The following is a 15,930-nucleotide window of genomic DNA, read 5'->3' as shown; positions in this document are numbered from 1 at the left end:
TCTCCTTCCTGTCCTTGGTGTTACCTCTGTGATCTCATGAGGGTTGGGCCAAGGCACCTGTGCCCGTCTCCCCTCCCGTCCTTGGTGTTACCTCTGTGATTGCACGAGGGTCGGGATGCAGCACCTGTGCCCATCTCCACCCCCATCCTTGGTGTTACCACTGTGATCATTTCACTTCCCTGTGCTATAAACCCCGCCCTAAGCTTTTAATAAGTTTGCTATAAACAGACAATTGTATTTCAGAGAGAGCAAAGCAATGAGAAAAACATAATTTCCCACAGAGTGATCCTGTCTGGCTCTCCTCAATCCTTAGTGCAGATTCAAATTTCCGTTTAGCATCATTTTTTTTCTGCCTAAAGAATTTTCTTTCACATTTTTAGCAATAATTTTCCTTATTCTGTATGTCTAAGAAAAGTTTCCTGCACCTTCTTTATTGAAAAATATTTTCTCTGGTATGGAATCTTAGGTTGGCAGCTCTCCCCCCATTTATGTGTTTGAAAGATGCTGCTCCACGCTCTCCTGGCCTGCATGAGTTTTGGTGAGAAGTCTGATGTCCTTCCTATTCATGTTCCTTTGTTTATCTCTGGCTGCTTTTAGCCTTTTTAAAGTCTCTGGTTGTTAGCGATTTGATTACAGCATGCTTTTTTTTTCTTTTCTTTTTATTTTTGTGAGGTGGAGTCTCGCTCTGTTGCCCAGGCTGGAGTGCAGTGGTGTGATACCAGCTTGCTGCAGCCTCCACCTCCTGGGTACAAGAGATTCTCCAGCCTCAGCCTCCCAAGTAGCTGGGATTACGGGTGTGCGCCACCATGTCCAGCTAATTTTTTTTGTTTTTTTGTATTTTTAGTAGAGACTGGGTTTTCCCATGTTGGCCAGGCTGGTCTCGAAATCCTGATCTCAAGTGATCCACCCAACTCGGCCTCCCAAAGTGCTGGGATTACAGGTGTGAGTCACCAAGCCCTGCCTGATTACGACACACTTTGTCTTGATTTCCTTTGTGTTTTTACCTCTAAAGCTTTATTGAGATCTTTAGATCTTTGGGTTTTATCATTTTCTTCAGATGTAGAGAATTTTCAGCAATTATTTCTTCAAATATTTTTTTCCTACTTTCCTCCTTGTGAGACCCTGAATCCAGTGTGTTCTGTCACTGTGTGGGATCGCACAGATCACACCCGTGTGCTTTTTTATCCTGTCTTTTTCCTCTGTGTGCTTCAGCTGGACGGCGTCTTCAAGTGACATTTTTCAGTTCACTGACCCTCTCTTTTCTGTACTATCTAATTGGCTGATAACCTTCTCTATTGTATCTTATGGCAGCTAGTGTATTTTTCATCCCCATGGGTCTTTACCTCTCATCTCTCTCCTCATTATCTCCACATTCTCCTCTATATTCTTGGACATACGAAGCTATTTATAGTAGCTATTTTTATGTCTTTCTCCACTGATTTGATCATTTGTGTTATTTTGGGGTCCGCTTCTGTTGGTTGATTTTTCTCCTGGTGTTGGGTTATATTTTCTTGCTTCTTTGTTGCCAAGTAATTTTTGACGGGATGTTGACAATTACTAACTTTGTTTTCATCCTTTAAAGAGTGTGGGACTTTCTCTTGATTCTCAGTGAAGTTACTCGGCGTCCGTCCGCCCCTTTCAAGTCTTTCTTTACATGTTTTTAGGGTAGGTAGGGAGCAGCCTTTAGTCTGGGACTGGGGTACTACCTTCCTAAGGCTGCTACCTGCTGTTGCATCCTACTTGGCTGAGACAATCTGAGCTATTCCCAGACCATGTGAGTTCTGGGAGTTGTCTGGCTTCTTGCTTTCCAGGGGTTCTGTCCACGTCCACGTGCAGTTTCATATAGACATGTGCAGATAGGAGCACTGCCAGCGGCTTGAGGCCCTCCTGCAAGCCCTGAGACCTCTGTCTGTATGTCACCCTGCTCCCTGGTACTTTGCTCTGCAAACCCCAGCCACCTTGGTCTCTCAGAACCCTGGTCTCTGATTCTTCAAGGCAGTGAGGCCGCTGCGCTCTGCCTCCCAGCCATGGGGTGGCAATCACTCAGAGGGCCCAGCTGCTGGTGTCCCTCCTCTCCGTGCTGGCAGCTCTGTCCTCCTGCCTCCAGTATCTGAAGACTGTAGCCCCACATGCGTGGAGAGGGAGGTGTGGATCACCACCTCTGAAGCTCAGCTTTGCCATCTACTAATTGCAGGACTTTTGGCTAGCTACCTAATCTCCAAGCCTCCTTTCCCCCCTCAGTAAAATCGGAACACGGACAGCACCTTCCTAAAGTGGAGCTGGCGCTTTGCACAGGGCCTGGCATGTGGTGTCACTTGCAGATGAGTATCTGGGTACAGATCTGTTTTCCGCACCAGAATGCGGTGTCCTTGAGAGCTGGGCAGTGCCTGCTCTGGTTCCGTGTTCATTGATGGAGGACAATCTGCAGATACAGGGATGTCTGACGAGGGGACCTGGAATGAAGGTGTGGGAGACGGGGAAGCCAGGGGGTGTTTTCCGTGAATGATTTTGACATCCAGTCCTCCCCCAGTGCACACGTATCTTACACACACGCCTTCCTTCCTTGCCAGTATTGGCCCTGCAAAGAGGCACCCTGGGCTCCAGGTCCCAGTGGCCATCAGACAGCTGAACACCAAAAGACCAGCTGGGGGTTCAAGTCCCACAGGTCTTCGGGACTTGTCAAGTCTTATTCTATGTCCCTGTACAATTTGGCTGAATCTCCTATATTTCTGTGCCTCAATTTCCCTGCCTTTAAAATGGAGGCATTTGGAGCTCAGTGGTTCTCCAGCTTTGTTAGTGGCAGAAATTTCTTTTTCTCCAGACTGATCTGAAGCAGAGGAGAGTAGAGCTACTCTGGAAGAAGCAGCGTGGGGTCCTGAGGGCGTGGAAATGACCAGAAAGGATGTTCTCTTAGTCCCTTGGGGCTTCAGTTTCCCCATCAATAAAATGGGGCTAACGAGGGCACCTCCTTCATTGAGTGGGTGAAAGGTCAGGGTGAGGCCATCCAGGTGCAGGGCCTGGGGCTTGCACCTGTGCTGGGTAACTGTCAACCATCACCATCATAATCAGCTTCCCTCCTACCCAGGGAGAGACCCCAGGAGGGGAGGGGGTATTTCACTTGGACCGGGTGCTATACAAACTCGATGAACCCCAACTGCCCCTCTAAGTGGGCACTCTGTATTTACAGGCAAAATTCAGAGACTCAGCTAATACAAGGGACTTGTCCAAGGTCACTCCAACAGCCAGCAGCAGTGACAAGGTTCACAGCACATCTGTCTCACCCCAGACAGCCCCTCCTTTCCCCATCCTCTACCCACTTGGCTCCAGCCTTTTTGAACATCTCCCTGAAGCTGTGATGGCCACGCTGACCCATCAGCCTGCCCTCCACGGTAAGCACTAAAATGATCGCCACAGCCATCCTCTGCTGGATGGGGCGAGTGCGCAGAGCCTCTGTCTGTATTCGGCTTAGTGGAGCCAGGGGATACAGCCTGGTTCACAGACTCTCGTACCCTGGGACTTAGTGGCACCAGCTGTGGCAGAGCCTGCCCCTTCGCTGGAGTCAGCATTAGCAGAGTTTCTTGGTGTCTAGTGGGATTCTGTGAATGGTCATGGTGAACAATGTGCGTCTTGCCTGGAGAGACAGCAGTTCTTCATCCTCAGGATTTTGAACAAGCTCCTTGCAGAAGTCTGGATGCCTAAGGACATCTGGAGCAAATTTAACACAAACTTTCACCATCTCCCCACTCCCAAAGAGGTGTGCATGCATGAAGACCCAAGTCCCAGAGCTCGTGGAGTACCCGTGTCTCAGGGCTCTGGCTATGGGCAGGAGAGGCCAGCCTTGGGGATGGAGCCCTTTCATCCTCAGGCTCCGGTCTCCTTAGATGAATGAGCAGGGGAAACGGGTATTTCCAAACCACTGGGAGGCTCCACCTCCTCTCAGCTGCATAAAAACATGCCTGTGGTTCCCCAGCCTGCCAACCCGATGTGCCTTCATGTGTAACTCAAGACCTGCAGCCTGAGGCTGGGAAGAGTTAATTAGCCTCAGATTTTCCCAGTTGTCCCTGCTTTTCACAAAGATCCATCTCAGATCTTCTTGTCGGTCACATCACCCTATTCAGGCTCATTCTCCAGGTGAGATGGGACACATTTACTCAGAGGACAAGTCACCTTGCATGCGTCAGTCTCGATTCCAGGACCAGAGGACATTAATAACTCCACTTCCGCTCCCAGACGATAGTGGCTCCGCACGCAGGTCTTGCATGAACCTCAAGAACAGCAAACAAAACGGCCTGGGGCTCCAGCTCCAGATAATCTCTTCGGCCCCATCTCACCACCTCTCCCTGACCTTCCAGCAGTATTCCAGACACACCGGAAAACTTTGCCACAGATCACATTTCTAATTATGTTTCTCTTTCCATGAAACAACGTAGCTGATTTCTTTTCTTCTTCTTCTTCTTCTTCTTCTTCTTCTTCTTCTTCTTCTTCTTCTTCTTCTTCTTCTTCTTCTTCTTCTTCTTCTTCTTCTTCTTCTTCTTCTTCTTCTTCTTCTTCTTCTTCTTCTTCTTCTTCTTCTTCTTCTTCTTCTTCTTCTTCTTCTTCTTCTTCTTCTTCTTCTTCTTCTTCTTCTTCTTCCTCTTCCTCTTCCTCTTCCTCTTCCTCTTCCTCCTCCTCCTCTTCCTCTTCTTCTTCTTCTTCTTCTTCTTCTTCTTCTTCTTCTTCTTCTTCTTCTTTTCATTTTCCAATTATCATTTTGGAACTTAAGAAATGTTGGCCAGGCATGGTGGCTCACGCCTGTAATCCCAGCCCTTTGGAAGGCTGAGGCAGGAAGATCACGAGGTCAAGAGATGAAGACCATCCTGCCCAATATGGTGAAACCCCGACTCTACTAAAAGTACAAGAATTAGCCAGGTGTGATGGTGCACACCTGTATTCCCAGCTATTTAGGAGGCTGAGGCAGGAAAATCGCTTGAATCTGGGAGGCGGAGGTTGCAGTGAGCCGAGATCACGCCACTGCACTCCAGCCTGGTGAGAAAGCGAGACCCCATCTCTAAAAACAAGTTAAAGGACCATTATGGCAAGTTGGATATAAGCTCAGACTTTGCTGTCAGAGAGTTTTAGGTTTGAATCCTGGCTCTGCTACCCATCGGCTCTGCAGTCTTGAGCCGGGACTTACACTCCCTGATCCATGAAATGGGGAGGTAATAATAGTGGATTCCAGGGTTGCTGTGGATTACATGAGATAGTGCATGGGGAGCATTCAACATGAGCCTAGCACAGACTCATTCTGGAGAAGCAGTGGGTGCCCATGCAATTTTTATGAAGCATCCTGTTATGAAGATACAGAAAGACAAAAGAAAAGGAAGGAATGAAGGAGGGAGGGAGGGAGGAAGGAAGGAAGGAAGGAAGAGAGGGAGGGAGGAGTGAAGTAGTAAAAAATCTCCAACAGGGCCATTTGGCAGGAGAGACTAACATAACAACACTCTCTCTCATCTCAAATCCTAGAGCGGGCTTTAAATTGGATTTGAGCTCTGACCCTCTAAAGGAGCTATTTCTAGAGTCTCCCTCTTTGAAAATGGAAGCAAAGATAGGACCCTAGCTCTTCTGCCTGGAAGCCTTGGAAGAGGAAGGGCAGACTTGGAGCCACGTGGGAAGCTGTTCTCACATCCTCCCACTCTTTACAGACATTCCTAATTGATTAGCTCCTTCCTTTCCATCCAGCTTGGGCTCTGCCCCACAGGCCTCATCAACTAGGAGAGTGGGGTCACGCCGTCACGTGGATAGAGCTGGAGAAGATGGGAAATTCTTGGCCTCTTGGAGCTAAGACCTTGAGGCGGCTTGGGAGGTCAGCACCATGGACAGATCCCACTGATGCGCTGGCTCTCGGACTTCGGGCCACTGGGCGTTGCTGCTGCTTTTGCCTTTCCAGGGCCCTGTCAGCACCTGAGGCAGCATGGTCAGAGCTCTGCGTAGGCCGGAGAATCATCCCGTGCTCACACCTTAGTGACCACCAGGCTGCAAACCAGAGGCCCGAGAGGCAGCCGGTGGAGGAGAAAATGCTGAGCTTGCCAGGCAGTGCTAATGAAACTTGAGACCTTTCCTAAGTTTCTGGAGACCTCTGTCCCTACTCCTTTTAATCCAGTTTTCACTTCTCCATGCAGCTTGTGGAAGTCCAAAATCTGGTTATTGCCAAGGAATGAAAAGTGTATATTTTTCCAAGGTAGGTAAGTCCCATCCAAAGCTGGGGAGAAGATGCATTGTCTCTGGGGGGCCTGGTGGCACAGGGAGCCTCTGCAGCGATGGATTCATCCAACACGAAAGTAAATGCAGCTCTCTGATGTGAGCAGCAGAATGCCAGCTACAGTCATCATCGGACGCCCCCTGCCAGGCCCGTGCTAAGTGTTCCCTGTGCATGACCGAGGTACCTATTCCTGCTCCCTTCCACGCTGTTGATAAAGCAATTTCGGGAGGATGAGGGGCTTTCTTGTGGCTGTGCAACTAAAGGGAGGGGCTTCAAGGAAGTCAGATTTTCTTTTCTATTTTTCTTTCTTTCTTTCTTTTTCTTTTCTTTCTTTTTTTTTTGAGATGGAGTCTCACTCTGTTGCCCAGGCTGGAGTGCAGCAGTGCGATCTCAGCTCACTGCAACCTCCACCTCCCGGGTTCAAGCGATTCTCCTGCCTCAGCCTCCCTGAGTAGCTGGGATGACAGGCACGTGCCACCACACCCAGTTAATTTTTGTATTTTGAATAGAAACGGGGTTTTGCCATGTTGGTCAGGCTGGTCTTGAACTCCTGACCTCAGATGATCCACCCGCCTCAGCCTCCCAAAGTGCTGGGATTACAGGCGAGAGCGACTGTGCCTGGCCGGAAGCCAGATTTTCTTAACAGTGTGGGGTTGGAGCTTCTTCGCCAGAAGAAAACGCCTGCATGTCAGCCAAATGCAGACCCTAATGATCTGTGTTTCATCCTGTGACATGAGGAGGAGGCTATCCTCCGGGAACAGCATGGCAGGCATGCACCCAGTATTTCTCCTCTCGTTTCTCCTTGGCAGCAACAGTTTGGTGCAGCAGGTCTGGCTGCCGGTGTTCAGATCTACACAGCACTGACGCAGGGGCTGCCCATGGGACCCGGTTCCAGTGATGAGATGCAAGCAAAAGTCTACTGTGGGGGGCTTCTGGAAGCTACTGGTTTCTTGATTAGAGGAAGCAGACTCAGCTGCTCACATCTTTGTCTTTTACCCTTTCCCCTTCCAACAGCCTACAATGTGAATGATGTCCGGGGCACTGCAGCTGTTCTGTGGCCATGAGGCTGAGAGTGGGACGATGAAGGAGCCTGCATCCGTGTTGTTCCTCTGGGGCCACCACAGTGGGGCATGACTGCAGGCCTCTGGACTTATTGTTCTGTGGAAAAATAAATCTGAATCTGGACAAGCACCCGTGGTCAGGCTTCTGTGACACACAGCTGAATTCCACCTCGAGGTGGTCCCCCATCTCACTGGAGCCTCTAATGAAGGAATACATTTAGACCACCCTCTTGGTCCTGTGCAGGACGAGGCCTTGGGAAATGGATGTGAAATGGATGTGAACACTGAACTGCTTCTCTTGACAATTGCCTGGACCAGTTCTTTTCATAGACAGAAGGATACAAGATAGCAATGCTTAGTTTTGAGTGGCAGAATTCACTGCAGAGTTTCAAGGAAGCCTAATCTCCATCACAGAAAAAAAGCAGACTTGATTTTGGCCTTGCAGTTCATGAAGAATATCCTATCAGCCTGTTGGACTTGGAGCTACCTGCATCAGGATGACCTGGGGAGGCTGTGGAAATACAGATTCCTGAGTCCTGCCCAGGCTCCCTTCATCACAATCCCTGGAGGAAGGAGGCAGGAATCTGCAACTTCAACAAGCTCCAGCCCCTTCCCCTTTGAGTCCTACGCCTCTGCAGTTGAGCTCCTGACCTGCTCCAATGTCTGTTCCCACGTGGGATGTCCCCTAAGCCTTACAAAACATGAATAGCCCCAGCTCCTCACCCAGCCCCGGGCTTCTCTTGCCATGGGATTTCTCTGACCTTTCCAGGGAAAAGGCCCCTCAGCTACCACTCTTCCCCGTTGAGAACACTTAACTCAGCCCTGAAAGAAATCGACATTAAATTGGCTGGACAGAAAAGTGCTGCCCCTGAAGTTTCAGGCAAATGTGCAGCTGGGGACAGAGACTCCAGCGCATGGCCCATCCATCTTCTCTCCCTGGATCAGCCACAGCCCTCCTGAGCCAGCAACCACTGCTGGCCCTTGACCTCTCTCAAAGCACCTCCTCTCTGCATGCTGTGTGTGCGTGTGAGTGTGTGCATGTGTGCATGTGACTGCTCATGTTTGCATGTATGCAGGTGTGTACGTGTGCTCCTGTGTGTGCACATGTGTGTTTGTGTGTGTGTCTGACCATGTCGGTTCATGTGTGCATGCGTGTTAGTGAGACAGCACACTAGCTGCTCTCCAGGCCCTCTGCACAGCCATGTGCATGTGTGTGTGCACACGCATATATGTAAATAAGATATATGTTAGCTCCTTTCCAGGTCTTCTGCACAGAAGCAGCGTGATGAAGAGAAAATCCATTCAGGCCATGTTTCTACCGAGCAGTTAGCAATGTCATCTCCACAGCCGGTTACTGCATCTCTTTTAGGTGTTCGGCCCTGAGCTAGAAATTTTACAGCTCCTGTCTCCTGGAAGTCATACAAGAGCCTGGAGTGGCTGGTGTTGCTGTCCCCACTGTACAGGAGGAGATGCAGGCTCAGCTGATGGTGTCCTGCCTGTGTCCCTGCTGGGGTGCAGAGGGGTGGGGACTGAGCACCAGCTGCCCTCCCTTCCCTGCAGTGGGGGTGGTGTGGTCATGAGCACCAGCGCTGGTACACACCAGGCTCAGAGCTCCCCACAGTCCATGCGCGACCCCCCAGTCATCACAACCACCTCGCAACATCACTTATTAGCCCCTTTGACTGATGAGGAAACCAAGGCTCAGCGCTTTGAACTGACCCGCCCCAGGCCACCCAGCTGGATGTTGCAGAGCCACAGTGTCAAGTCCTCAGTTTCTCTAGGTCTGATTTTTTCCATCTACCAGGGCTGCCCCACCCCACGGAGTTAAGTGGCCGGGCCCCACCTTCCTCGAGGCGCTGGGAACATGGCGGTGACGGGATGTGTTCACCACGCAGTCACTGTGGCAAATGCAGTGCAGAGGGCAGGGAAGAGGGGTGGTCAGAGGAAGGAGGCTCTAATTCCAGTAATTCCAAACACCAGAGTTGCCAGCGCAGGAGCCTCGGGAGGAGGCTCTGAGGGAGGGAGGAGGGAAGTTCATGCAGGAGCAGGGACAGCAAACGTGGGAAGGTCAGAGGCCAGCAGGAGAGGGAGAGAGGCCAGGGACGTCGAGTTCTAGAGCTCAGTCTCCCCAAAGTGGGATCTGGCCATGACTCAGCAGCCTCCATGACGTGTCATCGTCACTTCTGCAGCCAGTTTCTTAAGCCACCAACAGGGGCAGGGGATGGACGTGCTCAGACCTGAGCTGGAGGTTACAGTTGTCTGGCGGGAATGTCGTGGATAAAGAAGATGGGAAGCTGGGACCAGGGTACAGGTGGAGGGGCAGCAGGGAGGGGTGGAACACACCCGCCTCCACCCCATCGGCAGCCTCGAACGTGCTTCCCTGAAGCCTCCTGTTGGCTCCATCACAGAGAAAAAGGAGGAAAGACCAGAGGCCAACAGGAGCCCACCCTCCCCGCACAGGAGGAAGCAGGTGTGAATCACTCCAAGCTGTCACATGAGGCTGGAAGGGGACTCTGCTCTGAGGGGCGGAGCTAGGCCCTGGCCCCAGATTTTGCCATCAGAGCCATGTCATGTCAGAGTGGGTGTGATCACACTTGAGGAATGTGTCCCCATACCCAGATGGAGAGCAGACAGCAGCTGCCCTGGGAGCTCTGCCTTCCAAGAACAAAAGGCGTCCTGTTTGCTTGTGAGCACTAATATATTCATTTAACAGACACAGCCCCTGTGCCTGGGGCTCAGCTAGTCCCTGTCCTAGTTCCTGTTGTGGGGGGTGGTGGGTCCTGCAAGTCCAGGAAGAGGGAGCACAGAGGGATGTAGGCATAGACACAGCCATAGGCAAATGTGTCAGCTCAGAGCGTGTGGCAAGCACAGAGTCCGCGGCCTGTCTCTTAACAGCACCAGGCAAGTGAGGACTTTACCGCCTTCTCCCTAGACTCCAACCCCAAGGGGCAGAAACCAGCAGGGGGAAGAGGCTGCTCACCCTGGCCGTGCCCATAGACCAGCCCCCAAGTTGAGGGGAAGACAAACATTTAATGTTAAATCTGTGTTTAACACTTTAATTTAATTTAATGCTAAATCAAAGCTATTTTTTACTACCGACTGTCTTTGAACAAGGTAGGGAAAGGTGGGTCTCATTACCTAAGAATGACAGGAAGTCACAGACTAGCCTGAGGGTTCATTTGGGGTGGAAGAAGAAATTTCACACTGAATTTTAAAGGGACCATCAGCTCTTTAAAAGATACAAACATAAATTTATTTTCTTGCTTACACCCCTGTGAGCCCTGCTTGTGCCACATCTGGGTTGCAGCAGTTGTAGGAGTCAAGGAAGGCTTCCTGGAAGAAGAGGCACACAAGTCAAGACCAGAGGGAGGAGCCAGTCTTGCTCCATTGTTCACTGAAGGGACATCTCAGGCCAGAGGGAAAAGCAACCCCAGAGCACTGAAGTAACAGAAGGAAATCAGCCCGTCTGAGCCATGGCCAGCAGCGGCAGAGCTGGCGCTGAGGAGGCTAAGGAGGCTCAGGCTGGGAGGCCAGGCCAAGGCCTGGGGGACAGGAGGTCTTTGGCTGCACTTTGGAAGATGGATTTGGGGGGGTCCTGGAGCAAAGATCCCAGTACTGAGATGGTGAGGCTGGGACGAGGGCGGCCTGGAGGCTGGGGGTATTCAAGGTTGCCTTTGCAGCTGGGATGGCCCAATGTGAGGGGGAGGAGAAGTAAAGACACCGATGAATCTGGTCCCTGTGCGTCGGGTACTATGGTGCCTGGAAGAGCCCATCACGCAGTGGAATCCCATGGAGGGAGCATGGGGTGGAGGAAGGCAGAGCTGAGGGCGGGACGTGGAAGACACCAGGTGCTGGCATGTTTGGTCACTGGTCCCAGGCAGGTCTAGAGCTTGGGGGAGAGGCCTGGCTGGCCATGCAATTTGGGGGTCACATTGCTGGCAACTGCAGCCGGGAAAACAGGGACTTCCTTCATGGCTGGCAAATCACAACGCATAGGGTCACTGAGCTGTGCCCACTCTTGGCGTGACCTTCGCCCTCCTCCCTGACTGTGAGCTCCAGCAGCAGCTCCCTGGAGAGGCTCCAGGCCTCCGGTGTCCTCTCTAGCGGTGCTGGTCTCTGCCGTCATAGTGCCCATCCCACATTGATGTGTGTGGCCCTGTTCAAGCCTCGTCTCCCCCGGCCCTCTGAGCTCCAGGAGGCTGGGACTTGGGCCATGCGTGCCCCACAGCTTATCATCCTTTGCAGTAGGTGGAAGAACAGCCCCAAGATGCCCATGTCCCAGTCCCCAGCACCGTGGATGTGCTCAGCTGCACAGCCACGGGGATGACAGTTGTAGTTGGAATTAAGATTGCTAATCAGCTGACCATAGGCTAGGAGGATTATCTGGGATTCCACAGGTGGGTCCCCTGAAGTCACAGGGTCCTTAAGAGTAGAGGAGGGACAGGAGAGAGCCAGGGGAGACACGGCTGCAGGAGGCACCGAGAGATGCGATCTCTCAGCTTTGAAGATGGAGGAAGGTCTTGGAGCCAAGGAGTTCATGACCTCTAGAAGCTGGAAAAGGCAAGGAAACGGGCTCTCCCTAGAGTGTCCAGAGGGACCAGCCCTGTCCAGACCTTGACTTCAGCCAGGCGAGAGATGTTGGACCTCTGACCTGCATGAGTGTCAGGTGGTAAATCTGTGCACTGTTCAGTTTGTGGTAACTTTTACAGCAGCCCCAGGAAGCACATCCAGCCCTTTCCTTCCCCATCTGTAATGGTGAGTGCCCCGAGAGCGGCCTGGACCCACCATGTGGGCAAAGGATTACCTCGGTGCCGAGGCAAGAGACTGAAGGCACAAACTGTTTCAGTATAATAAAGAAAATAGTTAGAATAAGAATAGTCATAATACAAATTAGATATAGAGATGATCATGGACAATTATCAATCAGGATAAACATTATTAATCATCTAGCTTTTAATATTACTCTTTGTTGCATTACAGATATAACCTAGGGATAACCGGTGGGTATAGGGTCAGGTGCTGAAGGGACATTGTGAGAAGTGACCTAGAAGGCAAGAGGTGAGCCCTCTGTCATGCCCATATAAGGACCACTTGAGGGCTCCTTGGACAAGTGGTAATGCCAGTGTCTGGGAAGGCACCTATTACTTAGCAGACCATGAAAGGGAGTCTCCTTTCCTTGGAGTAGTCAGGGAACGCTCTGCTCCACCAGCTTCTTGTGGGAGGTTGGATATTATCCAGGCCGGCCCGCAGTCATCCGGAGGCCTAAACCCCTCCCTGTAGTGCTTCAATAGTCACACTCTTTGTCCACTTTCATGCTCCTCCCATACTCCCGGTTCCTCTTTAAAGTTCGTAGTAGATAGCAGTAGAAGAAATAGTGAAAATCTTAAAGTCTTTGATCTTTCTTACAGTGCATAGAAGAAAATGCTGACGTATGCTACCTTCTCTCTCTGCCTCGGCTACCTAAAAGGGAAGGGCCCCCTGTCCCATGATCACGTGACTTGCTTGACCTTATCAATCACTTGGAAGATTCACCCTCCTTACCCTGCCCGCTTGTCTTGTATGCAATAAATATCAGTGCGCCCAGCGGCTCGGGGCCACTACCAGTCTGCGTCTTGGTGGTGGTGGTCTCCTGGGCCCAGCTGTTTTCTCTTTATCTCTTTGTCTTGTGCCTTTATTTCTTACAATCTCTCGTTTCCACACACAGGGAAAACACCCACTAAGCCCCGTAGGGCTGGTCCCTACACCACCAGGCCCCCAATGACCCCTTCGATCCTGGGCCCTCCACCTGCTGGGTTGCAGTACGTCCAGCGCCCCCCAGGCCTCACCCTGAGCTCTGGGAGCCTCTCAGAGCCTGCACCTGTTTGCTGGGTGGACACCTCCAGTTCAGCACGCCCCAACCAAACTCCTGCCACCCTTGCAGCCCACACTGTCCACAGCCCTCCCGCTGCAGCTGGCAGCAGCCACACCGTCCAGGCAGTGGGGCCAAAAACCAAGCAGTCAGCCCGAACCACCGACCCACCACCAAGCACAAGTCCTGAGTCACACCTGGCCCCGCTGTCTCTCACACCTGCTCCCAGTTTATCGGGTCCCCCCTTAGGCTCAGCCTTCTGGGGCTCACTTCTCCCCACCTCCCCAGGGCCCCGCAGGAACCGCCAGTGCCTCTCTATTGCTACAGCGGCCTCCCAACAAGTCTTCTGACTCCACTTGGCCGCCACCGTGACTCTTGAAGCTACAGATTAGGCCACAGCTTCAGGCTTCAGGCCCTGGGTGCTGTCACGTCTCAGGACAAGTAAAAGCTGGGTGCAGTGGCCCGGGAGCTCCATGAGCCCTGCACCCCCCCGACTGCCCTTGCCTCCCCTCCCCTGCCTTCATTCCTCGGCTCCTGCCCTGGCATATCCTTCCCTCTAGTGTCCACCTTGCCACTCCGTCACTCCTCCAGGTGTGGTGTGGCTGTTGCCATCTCCTGCCACCTGCCCTGGCCACGCTGTGGTCACCTGACCCTCTCCTCAGGATACCTGGCCTATGGCCACAGGGACGAGCACCTCTAACTCCTGTATCATGTCATGTCCTTCACTGACCCATTGCTTTTGGACTCCTGTAAATGGCAGTGAGCCCAGCCCAAGGCAGCCCCCAGCCACTGCCGTGTGCAACCTTCACCGTCAGCCCAGGTAAAGGTTGGCCGCGCAGGCAGGGGTCCTGCAACCTGTGTCTCTGGCTGCTTCTCCAGCACCCAGATGGAGACACACAGGGCAGGTGCTCGGCCGGTCTCTGTCGAATGGCTGCTGAGAGAATTAACGAATTTTCTCCCCGCCCTTGCCTCTGTCTGTGTACCTGGGGCACTGAGGGATGGGAGGGCTGGGAGAGCCAAGGGTTCTGGGGGACCTGAGATGCCCCTGGGATCCTCAGTGAGGCCTGCTGGGCTCAGAGCTGCTCTGGGCCCTGGGCTGCCCTGAAAGAGGAAGAGTCCTTCTCTCCTCCTCAGTCTTGGGGCCCAGTTTGCAGGCTGTGTCCAGGAAGCCTTGCCGGGCCTCCACCTCCCTCCCTTGTCCCCTGCTGTCCTCATCCTGGGCTTGTCATCCAGAGGAAACACCACACTGAAAGCACTGCCAGTGGGGTGCCTGGTGCACAGCAGGAACTGCCGACCTCACTGCCACCAGGGCCCTGCCCTCACCAGGAGCTAATAACCTGCGAGCTGGCAGGGCCACGCTGTGGAAGGCAGACAATGTCACCCACTTTGCCACAGAGGTGGCCATGTCAAATACGCACAGCCAGCCCCAAGCCTGTGCACGTGTGTCCATGGAGCCCACAGACTTGCGACTCAGAAGGGGCAGCTCCTGGCACCCAGGGTCCTAGGTCCTGCCCTGGGCCAGCTATGCTGGTTTAACTCCTGTGCATTTTGTCCCCTCCTCTGGAAAGAGCAGAGAGCAGCAAACCCGTCGTGGGCACACTCTGAAGATGAGGCCTCAGCCAGTGAGCACTCAGCAATGGCATCATGGCATCATCACTCTCCTGTAGCCCCTCCCAGGGCTGCCCCTGCCGCCCCGCCCGCCACCTGCCGTGTGGAGCCTCTGCTTTCTCGGTGCCTGGACAGAGGCCACGTGGGCAGGGGAGCACTTGGAGAACCTGCCCGGCCTGGCCCAGCCCAGCCAGACCAAGCAGCTGTCACACGGTAAGAGGACCAGCTGGTGCGGAACCCTTGGGAGCCAGAGGAGGAGGAGGAGGTCGGGCGCAGCCCTGGCTCACGGCCCTGTCTGTCCCAGGCTCCTAGCAGGTGCCCGGGGACACCTGCCCAGGGAGGGCACTATGGACAGGAGCTCCCCGGGTAAACAGCCGGCTCCCGGTTCTCCTCTCTGACTATGAGAGGAGAAAGTGTCTGTCCCCATTCATCTTTGTGAGAAAGCACCAGGCTGACGTAATTAAGCCCGTGCATCTGGTTGCCATAGCATTCCTGCCAGTGCCAGGCCCATCAGCGGCAGAAGTGGGTCACACGTTTGCCTCCTCCTTGTTCTTGGACTTCTGTAAAATAATGATGAATCAGATCCACGTGAGCACCTCGGCTGTTTCCTGAGCAGTCCGGGGCCGTGATGAGCTGCCAGCCAGAGGGGGGCTCTGCCCACCGGCTCGTCCTCTCTGGGTGCCAATTTATCTCTGGGTTCCAAGGTCTGCTGGCAGCTTCCACGGTGGAGGTCTGTGCACCTCACATACAGCCATGGGAAGTCCTTCAGGTAGTCTGACCTTGTGCCTTCACTGTGCTGTCTGACCCACTCTGCGCTGCAGTGCAGGGACCAAGAAGGCCTGTGGATCATGAGGGCGGGTGGGGCTTGGTCCAGTGTGTGCTGCCTCTTTAATTGTCCTGGGCCGGGCAGCCAGCATGGCCTCCTGCTCTCCGTCCTGCAGGATCTCAGAGCACAAGGCTAAGCATTCACGGAGCATGTGCCTGGGCCAGGCATGGAGGACTCAAAGGTGAACAGCCATTCACTGCCTTCATAAGGGGGCTAACCTTTTGCAGCTCCAAGATATTAGAAAATGAGAAGAAAGCACAGCTCTCCCCACCCGGCATCTTCAATAACCTTGCTGAGAAAGAGTCTTTGCAGGTGTAATTAAGTTATAGATCTTGAGGTGAGATCATCC

This window comes from Pongo abelii, chromosome 13, assembly GCF_028885655.2.
Source record: "Pongo abelii isolate AG06213 chromosome 13, NHGRI_mPonAbe1-v2.0_pri, whole genome shotgun sequence".
NCBI lineage: Eukaryota > Metazoa > Chordata > Mammalia > Primates > Hominidae > Pongo > Pongo abelii.
This window is presented reverse-complemented; position numbering follows the sequence as displayed.